This window comes from Lissotriton vulgaris, chromosome 3_1 (assembly GCF_964263255.1).
Source record: "Lissotriton vulgaris chromosome 3_1, aLisVul1.2, whole genome shotgun sequence".
Classification (NCBI taxonomy): domain Eukaryota; kingdom Metazoa; phylum Chordata; class Amphibia; order Caudata; family Salamandridae; genus Lissotriton; species Lissotriton vulgaris.
Genome location: NC_141689.1, coordinates 860986540 through 860999846, shown reverse-complemented (window position 1 = coordinate 860999846; position 13307 = coordinate 860986540).

Below are 13307 nucleotides of genomic sequence, written 5' to 3'. Positions count from 1 at the left end.
GGAGGTGCAAGGGGCTTGCAAATATAGTCCAGATTGCTGGCAGCTCAAGACAGCAGCCAGAGCCTGAAAGTGTGTAATTTTTATCTCCATTTAGCAGACTGTTCTAGCACAAGCAATGATTTTGGTCTTATCTTTAACCAGATATGTCTGGGTAGATAGATCTGCCAGCCTGATGCTCCTTCAAAGCGGATATCTTTCTTCACTGTCCACAGAAGAGTATGGCTGTTCTGAAAACTGAATTATATATTGTCTTAAGCAGAGTCTGGCTTAAATATTACAGAACAGCTTGTCACTCGCAAATTCTCAGACCCAATTTGGTTATATAGAACTGGGAGTTTCTGAGAGCTAAACTAATCTCTGTGACATACGTTGAAGTTCATAAAGAAAAGACATATCTTTCTTTTCACATTAAAACTTGTAAAAGTTGAAAAGGAGGCAATGTGTCATAATCTTGTGAAAACGTGCTTCATGTTTCATGGTGCCACACTAGTACCAGGGCCGTCAGACGTTTTGGGTGAGAGGGGGTCATCGTTCACGAGGGCCTTGCACTCATGCTTCAAAAATAATTTATAGATTCTTGAGGGAGCCTGTCCTGTTTATTCATGGCTGCTGGCAAGCTTATATCACTAGAGGGTGCCAGATACGGACATGCAGACCTAGCAAAACGTTTTTGGCCCGAGGCCCTACCAGTGGCGGTAGATACAAATTAAAAGTGGTGGGTGGGTGAAGGGGGTGCACGGAAGGAGAGCGGGAAGTGTGCACAAGGGTAAAATAAATAAATAAAAAGACTTATCTGGTGCTGCCGGCCACCTCGCGCCTTGGTGCTCCTCTACTCTCCTTCTCCCAGCAGTCCCTGGGACAAATCACAGACTCCACATCTAAACCAGACACTGCTCACATGCTATACCTAGCATGAGAGAAGCATGGGGATTGGCCTGCGCAGGCTATTTGATCCTTGCAGATGCACAGGTACTCTGTGCTGTTTCTCCACCAGGCTGTGGAATACAGCTGGGTTGGAGAAACCTAAGTGTGCATATCTGTTTGGCCGATCTAAGCCGGCCTTACAAACAAACATAGGGGCATATTACCAACAACTAGCGATAATTTTTGTCTCTAACTTGTTTAGAGACAAAAATTATCGCCGCATATCGGCGATTTTTATCGCAGATAAACCTTGCTATTAGCAAGGTTTATCGCAAATGCGATAAAAACAGCCGCAATGCATGAATATCGCTGAAAAGTCAGCGATATTCATGCATTATCAAGCAAATGCTCTTAGCCATGTTATCCACCTCCCATTGGATAACATGGCTAAGAACTGCTCAGGGCAGGTGTTAGCTTTTGGAGATATTCGCGCTTAGCGCGAATATCTCCAAAAGTTGGTAATAGCAGATAGCGATGTTAGGGACTGTTTCCAGTCGCTAACATCTTGGCACGCCCACTTTGCATGTCATTAGTGATGAATATCACTGACATGCAAAGCGGGGCCCAAGATGGTCGCTATCTCCTATTAGCTGTCACTAACTCGTGTTAGCGACAGCTTGGTAATAGGGAGATAATTTTATCTTCGCTTTCTTGGCTTTTAAAGCCAAAAAAGCGGAGATAAACCCCCTTGATAATATGCCCCATACAAACTTATAGCAGGCATACCACTCGTACTCCCAGTGTCAATATGGATGTCTCAGTCCTGCCCCGCCCCGCTCTTGAATCGGCATACTGGGCATAGCAAGGAAAAATAAAAATATTAATACCATCTTTTATTATAATTTTATTTTTCTTTACTCATTGCTCAGAAAGCAGTGGGATGGCGCTCCTCTGCCTTAATGGAGGAGCCGCCGCTGGGCCCTACAAAATCTTCTGACATGCCTGACAAGTAGTATTAATAGAGTAGCCTCTTTAAACCATTTTCACACAAAAAAATAATGGTATACCTTAAAGTGTCCATTAGCTCTTGATTTATTCTTAATTGTGTTTGTGCACAAAACCAAATTTCAAGATGTGCTTAGAATAACCAGACACTCCGAGTTTTTCCTTGTGCTAATTTCTCCAGGTATAACTTGGAGTAATTTGTGTGGAGAAAACAGGCTGCTAATGGGGAAATTGAGTGTATTCTGGATGTGGAAAAGCCACACCTTCACTTATTCTCCACACTAACCAATCGCAAACTCCAAATGTGATAAATTACTCTAGGGAAAAAACACAAGGTGCTGTAATTCTGTGGTAACCAGGATGAAGGTCTATGGGCCACATGCATCAAAAAACAATTTTGCGTTCCCAAAATAGCTCATTTCAGGTAATCACTATTTTAGAAATTCAAAATGGTATGCAAGAAAATATCGATTACCTAATAGCGATTCCTACAGAGTCGCAATCACGATTAGTTAATCGCTATTAGGTAATACTACTCCATTCATTCCTAAGGGCCGAAAGGCCCATAGCTGCGAATAGGTTTGCATTACCTAATTTGTGATGACCTAATTGGTACTCAGAAATTAGGTAATGCAAAACCAAGGATGCCCAGGACCCTAAGGCCCCCCTGAAGCACCCCAAAAACAAATGTGCACATAAAAAAGGGCACACATGCCCTAGCTGCATGTGTGCGCTACATGCCACTTTTACATGCCACTTTTAAAAATAAATTTTTTGTTTGCTTTTCAAAAATTGCACATGGTTACCATTAACTTGGGGTTGATTGCAATAGCATTTCCTAAATGCACAGTTTGCATTTAGAAAATGCTTGGTTCATGTTCTTAGAGAATCCTATTTGTGGCTGCAATTTTAGGTAATCACAAAAAAAATTGATTACCTAAAATGCACTGACAAAGCCTTTCATACATCTTGAAAGGCTATTTAGCATTTGCAAAAAGGTCAAAAATAGCGATTCACACCATTTGCGAATGCAAAATAGGTTGATACATGTGGCTCTAAGTTTTTGTATAGTTTCTTTTGGGATTCACAAAAATCAGACAGACTATACATTGAGACCTGCAAAAACATAGATTATTTATTCGGCATTGTCTAACCCCCAAACTGCATCTTTGATCAAATAGAAACAGGCACTTTAGCGGCATTCAGACCAGTGCCAATGATTAGACAAGTGAACCAATCAAAACAACTAGTCTGCAGCAGAGAGGAATTTGGATCCAAAAGCCTCATAACAAACATCAGAACATTGCATTAGGAAATGTTCCCTAAACATTAAGGCATTCATCCTGTGTGGCTGTTATAAACATTTCCTCAATGTAAACTCCCCGAACTAGCGACAAAAAGACTGCATTCCTCTGTAATGTCTACCCTCAACTTAACTGAACAAAGTAGATTTCTTACTTTATAGGCTGTTGCAATAGTAGATTGATCCATGTATTTGAAGGCTATACAGACAGCTTCAATCTCTTCATAAGAGGCTAAAATTCAGAAACAAAGAATCAATTCCACAGAAAGGGGCAACTTGATTGAGATATACAAGTACCCTCCTTTTCACATCCAGAAAAGAGAAGAGAGTCCAATTCAGAAGTCGAGAAATCTGGAATGACCAGAGCAAATATCACATCTTTTTTTTAGAAAGAAATTAGTTTAAACCTAGCAGATGAAGAAGCATTTAATCTGAGTACCAGTTTATCTAGAAGGATTACTAGGTACTGGGATCTACACGGGTGCGAATACAACTCCCATCCTTTTCCAGTGTAGGTAATCACTACCAAGAAGATAATCACCAAGTCAAAGATTACATTCAAAGAGACACAAAGTAATGTTTCTTAAAGTATCCAAAACTAGAAGAAAACACCAATATGGAACTAGCTTCATTGCAGGAGAATATGAAAGAGAAAACTTCTGAAAAGTCATATTACCCTAACCTAATACTCTAAAGTTCCCACATCTCCCCAGGGCTCACTGAATGCCTTAATCGCCACTGATTGAATTGTAATAGTGATGGCTGCCAATTCCAAAGAAAAAGCCATGTTTAAAAGAGTATTTATTCCCTGCCAGGAAATTATCTCTTTAATTCCTTGCAGAATTCAGTTATCGAAAAGCTGTATATGGTCAGCGTAGGACCTCAGGGTACAACTTTTTCTGGAACTTTACCCTGCCCCTGCCAGACTTGTTAGAAGTATCTTTCCTTCAAAGACTTAGCCTCTTGATTACCAGGCCATTACGCGTAACCTGATTAGAACCCATTGCTTAGAGAAAGGTTAATCAATGAGGGAGGACTGATAAAAAGGACCAATACCCTGACCTCTCCATAACTGATGAAGATGATACCAAGGGAAGCAGCGCCAAAAAGGCACAGCCATTAAGACCCTTTCTAACTTCTTGATTTTCATCAGAACCTTCTGGTTGAGGGAAAACATGGGAGAGCATAGAGCAGGACTTGAGGCCACTGACAGGACAGTGCGTCTACCACCCATGCCCCCTTTCTCTGCTTCAGAACACAAACTTGGGGTATAAAGAACTCTACCTTGTCGTATGAATTCCACCTGAGTGAGACCAATCTTCTGGCACATTTGTTTAAACAATAAAGGGCCTGGTCAAAAGTCTGCAGTGGAAGGAAAACTCCGCTGAGCCTGTCGTTTACAAATGTCATCTTCCCCATGATACATACATCAGAAAGAGAGAGAAGAAGTGAGTCTGCCTAGTGAAAAATCAACTCTGTCATCCTGGTCAAGGCTGCAAGTCCTATATGGCTCCCCAGTCCTGTCCGGCTGCATCAGTTGTGATGGCCTTTGGTGGAACTGAGGCTAGTGGCATTTCTACTCTCAACTTCGTCTGGAGTAGTCACCAAACCAACTTCTGTTTGATCTAAGGATGTTAAAAAAAACTCTGAGATGGAATCTTGCCCAATGGGCAATTGATACTGTTCCTGCAATGTCGCCTTGAACTTGGGGCCTTTTTTGTGACTTTCAATATCTTATGATACTCTGAGAACCTCCACATGCGTTTGAATCTCCGGAATCTTGCCCCAAGGATCTCCATATCCGATGCTGTAGTTAGAATGGATTTTTTCCAGTTAATGACGAAACCATATTCTTGGAACAAAGAAATGACCTGCTTCAAGTGAATATTTGTCAGAGAACTCAATGGAGAATGACTCTGCCAGTCGTCTTAATACAGGAGAAACAAATATACATGATTGTGTAGTAATAAAAAAAAATTCAAACTGATGTTATTGAAATTTTCAGATATGAGCAGGAAATACAATTACAACTCACCTGTACCGCGAGCCACTATAGGCACCCATAACCTGAGCAGCATTGCCCGTACCCGATTGTGTAGGAATGGTACCATATATGGCAGTATGTTTGAGAAGACCTTGGTGCTAATTTTAGTATGGAAGGAAGGACACAAATGTGTAAATGGTTATCTGTATTACACATGATTCAAGCAAATTGGAATGTGTAGATATGCGTCCTGCTGGTCCAGTCTCACCTTAAATTCTCATGGTTGAACAAATGGAATAATTGTTTGGAGACATTTGTTTCAAGCTTATCTTCGATAGCCATTTGATTACCCTTAAGTCTATGACTGGGCCAAACCCTTCTGATTCCTTTTCCACCAGGAGCAGAATTTAATACATTTCTTGACCATGTTCTTTCTGTGGGACAGGAAGTATTGTCTTCTTCACCAACAAGTCTTTACGCCTCCCTGTAAAGCTATGTTTTGAAGAGTTCTCACATAAAGGCATAGAGATGAGAACCCGTCCTGGAGAAAGTTTATGTTGTAGCCTTGTCAAACAATGTGTAAAATCCTGTGGGGCAGATATGCTTAGAATTTACACAATGCAGAACAGCAAGGTAAGTTGCTTTGCTGCATAGGGTCAAGGAAAGAAAGCTGTCATTCCTGTTCTTTTAGGAAGCAGTCAAATTGATCACAAAACATCTGTTGGATGGAAATTCGTATAAACACAAATAACTGATTGGGCAAATACAAAAATAAAAATTAAAGGACAGACTGCATACTAAAGTCATTGGATTTTTGGGTATACATCTTGTGTACATGATTTATAAATCAATATAAACAGGGGGCCCCTTCCAGTACAAAACCTGCCCCAGATTTAGCAATGCTTTGCGCCGAATTTGTGATACTTTTGTAACACAAATCTGATGCAAAGTGTTAAGCTTGGGTTTACTATTCAGAGCAAATCAGAATTTGCATTGGATATTCTCCCAAAGTAATGCAAAATTGCACTATGTGCTGCTTTGCATTACTTTGAATCAAGGCGGCATTCCATGGGTAGTACATAGTCGTTCTCATGCAACAACCCATGGTTTTGACCCAAATCCCTACCTACAAACATTTGTAGACGGGTTTGTGGTAAGATCTTACACCTTCTCAAGGCACGTGTAATGAGAAGAATTGTTTTAATTTCTTCTCGTTTTTTCTACTTTGTATGCGTGTTGCATTGCTCAGCACACATAAATAGCAGGAGACGTGCTAAAGGATAGTTATGTTGAGCCTGGGCAGAGCATGTGCTGCTGCAAGGCATACAGTATTGTAGTATGGCTTTGAAGCCTCACCCACTCTCAGCCCATATTTTTAATAGGCTTGTGTCATTGTCCTTCGTAAATGCTGGCTTCCGGGTTGTTCTTAGGCTTGGTAGTCCCTCCTTGGTACCACCTTGTCTGCATTTGTTACCTCACATAATTACTGGACCTTTTACTGGTGTTGTTATTCGGTCTGCTTTAGCTAGTTGGTGAGCTCTATTTGCTTAAACTACTTTCTCCTACCAGCTGTTGTAGGCAGGACACTCTCACGCAACTGCTTGTTTTTTTATTATACCTGGCCAAGCCTTATGTTTGACATTCTTTTTTGGCCAGAATGCATAGCAACCATCATCAATAACACGGGCGCACACTTTTAACAATGGCGCCCGTGGCTCGAAGCCCTTCACCATGGTGTTACCTCCAGACTCCATGCTTAATGTTTCCTCACAGTGCCTGCTTACACTATCACAATGGCAGCACGCCTTTCTTGGTTTTTTTTTTTTTTATGACCATATCGCCCGCTTCACAGGCTGTCACACATATGTTTTAGGAAGAGTGGCACCATGCTTTACTTGGGTGCAGGGATTCACCTTTCCATTTATTTAATGCAGTTTTACATAGCGCGAACTTTACCCAAAGGTGTCAGAGCGCTTTACCAAAGAATCAGGTAAGTTACAAAACGTAAACAATATTGACTAAACACACTAACAAGTTATATATATACAGTTACAACACCAACAAGTTGCATATTTATATTGTAATTTTTTTTATGTGTCATCGTTAGGTTAAACATGAGTAAAATACATATTTACAAAGTTGACATCACGTGAGTGCTAGATGACCGTAAGGGTCAAGAAATGGGTTGAATTATTCCAGGACGTGGCTTTGGAGGAGGAGAGTTTTAAGATCTGTTTTGAAAGTCCAGAAAGAGGCAGTGGCCCGGAGGGATGGAGGAAGAGAGTTCTAGATTCTGGCTGCATTACCAGAGAAGGATTGAGCCATAAATCTTTCCCTTTTGAAGGTAGGGGGTTTGAGCAGTAAGTTTTCCGCATTGCGTGAAGGTCTAGAGTTGCCTGAATTTTTTAGTTTATTAGCAAGATAGCATGGGGTGGAGGTGTTCCAGGATGTGTGGGTGATGCAGGCAGTCTTGTAAATTGACCTTGCTTCAATAGGAAGCCAGCGAAGAGACAACAGTGTGCGTGTGATGCGATCATTTCTTTTAGCCCCATGTACGAAGCGAGCTGCTTAGTTGAGGATGGGTTTTAGAGGAGAAAGGTGGGATTTGGGGAGGCCAGCAAGGAGAGAGTTGCAGGAGTCCAAGAACCAATGATTGGACCTAGATTTCTCAGTGGTTCAATGTAAAGGTGGAACAGTGTGGGCACGAGGACCGCACCTTTGAAGGAATGCCTTGTCCAACAGTCTTTGAAGTGGAGAGACAATTTGCTATTTTGATCGTTTGGGACCTGCCCGAGAGGAATGATGGTGAGTAATGATGGGGAGAGGTTGTGGTCTCACAGCTAGACTGCCGACTTTGGAGTTGGGAAGCCAAGGTTCGAGCCTCGGGTCGACTCCACATCCTGTGATCCTGGGCAAATCATCTAATCACCCTGTGCCTACACAAAAAAAAAGAAATGTGTCACTGTGTAAAGTAACTGGTGCTCATGTAAAGTGCCGCAATACCTTCGGGTTGAGTTTGCGCTATATAAATCTGCACAAAAAAAATGTATTCAAACCATTTGAGTACTGTGCCTTCAAAACCCATTCTTAGCTTTAAAGCTTTCCATGCATGCATGACGCATGTTTATTTATGCATGGCGCACTTTCACTTTACTATGGCTGCCGCCCACTTTTGTTTCCTTCTCCATGGTGCACATGAACTGTTACTGGAGGCTGGTCCATCCTGGTCTATTGCCCCTCACAGAGTCTGCTCTACAGCCTGAGACCAAGGACTCCAGTTGTTTCTTGAAGAACAGCGAGGGTATGTTTTTTTAAGTTTCTCGCTGTTTCTTCTCTCAAGTCAGTTGCTTCTTAGGAAACTATATATAATTTTAACAAATGACCCTTCAGCACTGCTAGTTGTAGCTTGGCCACAGACAAAGGCGTGTTACACTTTCACCATACTTAAAAAGCAAATTTTGTGTGAGCACTCCTTAAATGTGCAACACAAGTCAAAGAAAGCTTCCTTTCAGCAACATATGTCATAAGACGTTTGGAAATAGTCGCATCTGGTTAGTTGTCTTGCCATTGTCTCAGCTACGCAGCTAACTCAGTACTTGAGCTCATGCACAGGGATCGGTGTACATGCATAAGGGACTGGCATGAAAATGATGTCATAAACTGCAATAGGTACTTTTGCAGGGGAGTCATCGGTCAGGAAGCCATTTAATAAAGGCTGTTGGTTATGCAAAAAACATCTCCAACAGCACACCTAATTTTACATTTCATTTTAGCGCACTATACTGATACAGTGTAGAGGGTGGCTGCATTTTTAGGTCTTGCTAGAGTCAGAGCATGCGCTGCTCATGTGAGAAATTTAGTAGGTGCTTTAAAAAGTGCTACCCAGGCTGGTCACCAGCTTACTAGAAAGCGCACAAGTGCGTGTGATGTGCACAGCACATATTGTCATTGCGTGCACGTGCGCGTCACCACTCGTGTTTTTTTGCCTATGCTTGTTACATTTTCGTTCGATTCCTGAGTTTTTTTACGATAGCTGCTACGGGCACTCTCTACCAGTCTCTAGCTTCTTGTTCCCGTCCGGCATACGATGCCATATTAACGTCACGCCAGAGCTATTGAGTCTTTTCCGGCTAATTGTCGGGAGGGTTACTTAACCAGGATGGTGTACTTTTTGTAATTTGGTCCTCGGCTTGATTAGGAAGTGTAACCTAACTTTCGCCCCTCTTTTTCGGTTATCATAGTTTTCTACGCACTCACAGTGCAATGTCACTCATTATTTTCATAATTTCTTTTGTAGTTTGGCTGGACCGTTTATTTCATAGTTGGCCCGCAATAAATATTTGCTTGTTTGTATAAATGTTTTCTGGTGTTCTAACAGACATTTAACAGAATGTGTGAAGAGCAAATTGCTTGTAGTAGAACGGGTTTTCAAAGGAGATATTGTAAACCCACAGGAGTTACCACAGAAATGCATATATCTACCACACCCCTGGAAATAGCTTTCACATTGTTTTTTTTATGTTTCTGGCATGCTGTGTTATAGTTGTGACTTTCACACTAACCCCGGTGTTCGTTTCTGGGCCGTACTGCAAGTTATTTTTGTGGGTTTCTCAGTAAACGTTACTCCATTCTGTTGGTGCTTCCTAAACAAATGTGAGTGCTTGTAAAGCAGAGAAGGTGCGAATGCTAGCCTAAAGCTTTCCCTTTCAATTCCCTCCAGACCTCCCTGTCTCCAAATAACAATGGGCTCTTGGCCTATGCATTTTCACAATCTTTCATTTTTTTAACAAAAAAACATTATTTAGGTGCTGTTCAGTATGGTTCGCGCTTGTGCAATAATTTACTGCTTTTTGAAAACCATGCCTAATTTATATTCTTTGAAACAATTGGGGAATACAAGATTTCCACCTTCTACCTCATTCAGCCACCCACTGGCCCCTTTAATTCACTCTTGCGTGTTCATTTTAATGCTTGCTCTTTTCTGTTGCTCTTTTTTTCCCTTTTGGGTTTGTCTCTCTCTCTCTCTCTCTCTCTCTCTCTCTTACTGTGTGGAAAAACTGGTACTTGTGCACAAACAAAAAGCTTTACTAAAACACATACTATTTCGGATGGCTTCTAATCACACGGTGCATGTAAATAGGAGCAGTGACTCCTCTAGTGAGCTTTGTCCTGCTATGCAGTTTATATGGCTGAGATACCCGCCACCCCCTCTCAACACAATCCCCAAAAGGAGGGAAACCGGAAACAGTTCTTGAAGTTTTTGGAAGTGGGAGGGAGTGACCCTCCCGGCCGTATTTATTAAAACAAAATTAAAAACATTAAACGTTTCATGTTATGTACAATTTCATTACCACATTGCGTTGTTTGGCTAACTTTAACATATTCTCTAATACAGAGGTTCTCCTAGCCGAACTAGCATCCTACAAAACATTCTCTAGAAATATTGAAATTGTACATCCTAACGTTTAAGGGCCAACGGCAAGGTCATAACCGGTGTCAAGATCCCTAACCAGACTTACCCCTCCCACTTGGGAGGGGCGACAGCACGGAGGCTTACCTCAAGTGCAACTACTACCAATTTCCCTTGACTTGACGGGGGCACTTAAGAACTCGACGCCAGTTAAAGGTCGTTCGAATACTCGTGTGAGGTATCTAGAAGGTATCGTAGACCTCCCCCCAACCCCACACAACTTACCGCATCTGCCGTCGCAGATGTCACTGGCCCCGGGAAATTCCCCAGGAGGGGGCTGTAACCCCTCCTACACAGGAAGGGGCCTTGACCGCCTTTCCTTTACTTCCGGCGACCCATCCTTAGAAGGGACCGCCTGCCCATTGAGGGGCCAATGGCCACCTCACCCGAGCGCTCCCATCCGTGTTGGGTGACGCCCACTCATAGGGATCTTCTAATTAGTGCTCACCGATCATGACCTTACCGCCTACCAGAAATAAATACGACAATGCTAATAAAACCTACGAAAACATTGGTCGCTACGACCGAAAGGGCATGCTTAAAAATTCACACTATATCGAATCATTTTAATCGTAAAACCTACACAACATACACCAGTCTTTATTATAACCAACATCAACATGATACTATCACAACCTGTAAACGAAACAGAAACATAATTATCAATCAACTTTATTATAAACAACTGGCTGTCCTCAGGGGCTGGTGGGTGGGTCAAAATTGGCTCTTCGTTCTGTCCCGAGCTCACGTGTAGCGAGGAGGTGCAGCTTCAGAGCACAAGAACAAGAGGACGTCTTCCAGTCTTGCGTCCCTCTTTATCCGTCTTCAGGGCGGGCGAAAACCCGCCCCTGCCTGCCCTGAGGGCGTGGCTGGCTGCGTCAGTGTCTAGGCCAGCCCACTCTAGGGCGGGAAAAAGCGCGCCCCGGCTACGCCGCTTCGGGCATACCAGCCGAGACGCGCCTCCCGCCCAAAAATGGCTTCCCGGGGGGATCGAGGCACTCCGCCATACGTTCGGGGGGACCGAGTGGTCGCCCCTTTCCATATGGCTGAGATACCCGCCACCCCCTCTCAACACAATCCCCAAAAGGAGGGAAACCGGAAACAGTTCTTGAAGTTTTTGGAAGTGGGAGGGAGTGACCCTCCCGGCCGTATTTATTAAAACAAAATTAAAAACATTAAACGTTTCATGTTATGTACAATTTCATTACCACATTGCGTTGTTTGGCTAACTTTAACATATTCTCTAATACAGAGGTTCTCCTAGCCGAACTAGCATCCTACAAAACATTCTCTAGAAATATTGAAATTGTACATCCTAACGTTTAAGGGCCAACGGCAAGGTCATAACCGGTGTCAAGATCCCTAACCAGACTTACCCCTCCCACTTGGGAGGGGCGACAGCACGGAGGCTTACCTCAAGTGCAACTACTACCAATTTCCCTTGACTTGACGGGGGCACTTAAAAACTCGACGCCAGTTAAAGGTCGTTCGAATACTCGTGTGAGGTATCTAGAAGGTATCGTAGACCTCCCCCCAACCCCACACAACTTACCGCATCTGCCGTCGCAGATGTCACTGGCCCCGGGAAATTCCCCAGGAGGGGGCTGTAACCCCTCCTACACAGGAAGGGGCCTTGACCGCCTTTCCTTTACTTCCGGCGACCCATCCTTAGAAGGGACCGCCTCCCCATTGAGGGGCCAATGGCCACCTCACCCGAGCGCTCCCATCCGTGTTGGGTGACGCCCACTCATAGGGATCTTCTAATTAGTGCTCACCGATCATGACCTTACCGCCACAGGTCCGGATAGTTGACCGGCTATCCGGACCCCCCACAAAACTCCTACCTAAAGGTCATGTTTTAACGTTTTTAACCAAGCTAAGAAGTCTCCTATGAGTAACTCATTCCCCACCCGCGACAAATGCACACCATCCCCCAAATACATACTGTCATCGTTAATACAACTATGCGAGATAGAATGCAATGTCTTGGAACGGAACAACCTACTTACTTTGTTATTAAGTTTCCTAACAGAATGATTCAAAGCAGGAATCGAAATAGCCCCCCGCCACACTTTTCGTGGGATCATATGAGACCACGCAATTATGCACCCCGGAACTTTCCTCGCTAACCAACTTACAGTGGAAAGCATTGCCTCTAGGAGAAGTCGTCGACCGGTGGTGACCAAATCATTGCCCCCTAAATGTACTATGACTATAGACGGCGGTGACCTCGTCCGCCCTAACAAACCCTCAAAGAATGCTTGAAACTGGTCAATACAGAGACCGCCTCTTCCGTAGAAGGACACTCTGTACCCGTATTCCCCAGGTACGTGAATCATGTCACCTGCTTCGAATACGTCAGCGGCACGCCTCACGTATGAGTGGCCCACGACCCACACCTCCTTTCTCACAGCCGGTGATGTCTGACCGCTGGCCTGGTGTTGGGTCGACTGCATAGTCCGCCCTGCCTCGTAGGCTTGCGCAACTGAAAACCAAACAAAAGACAAGAAGCGTGAGTACATTATTACAGCTTCACAACATGTGCAATCGCACATATCTCTTATAACAATTGGAGGACCAACGCCCCACTCGTTTTACTTGTTCAACATTAAGACCCCTGGCTGTAGCTTCAGTGGCAGCCCCTATTCGAAAGGAATGGGTCCCGAATTCGCCCGGGTCCA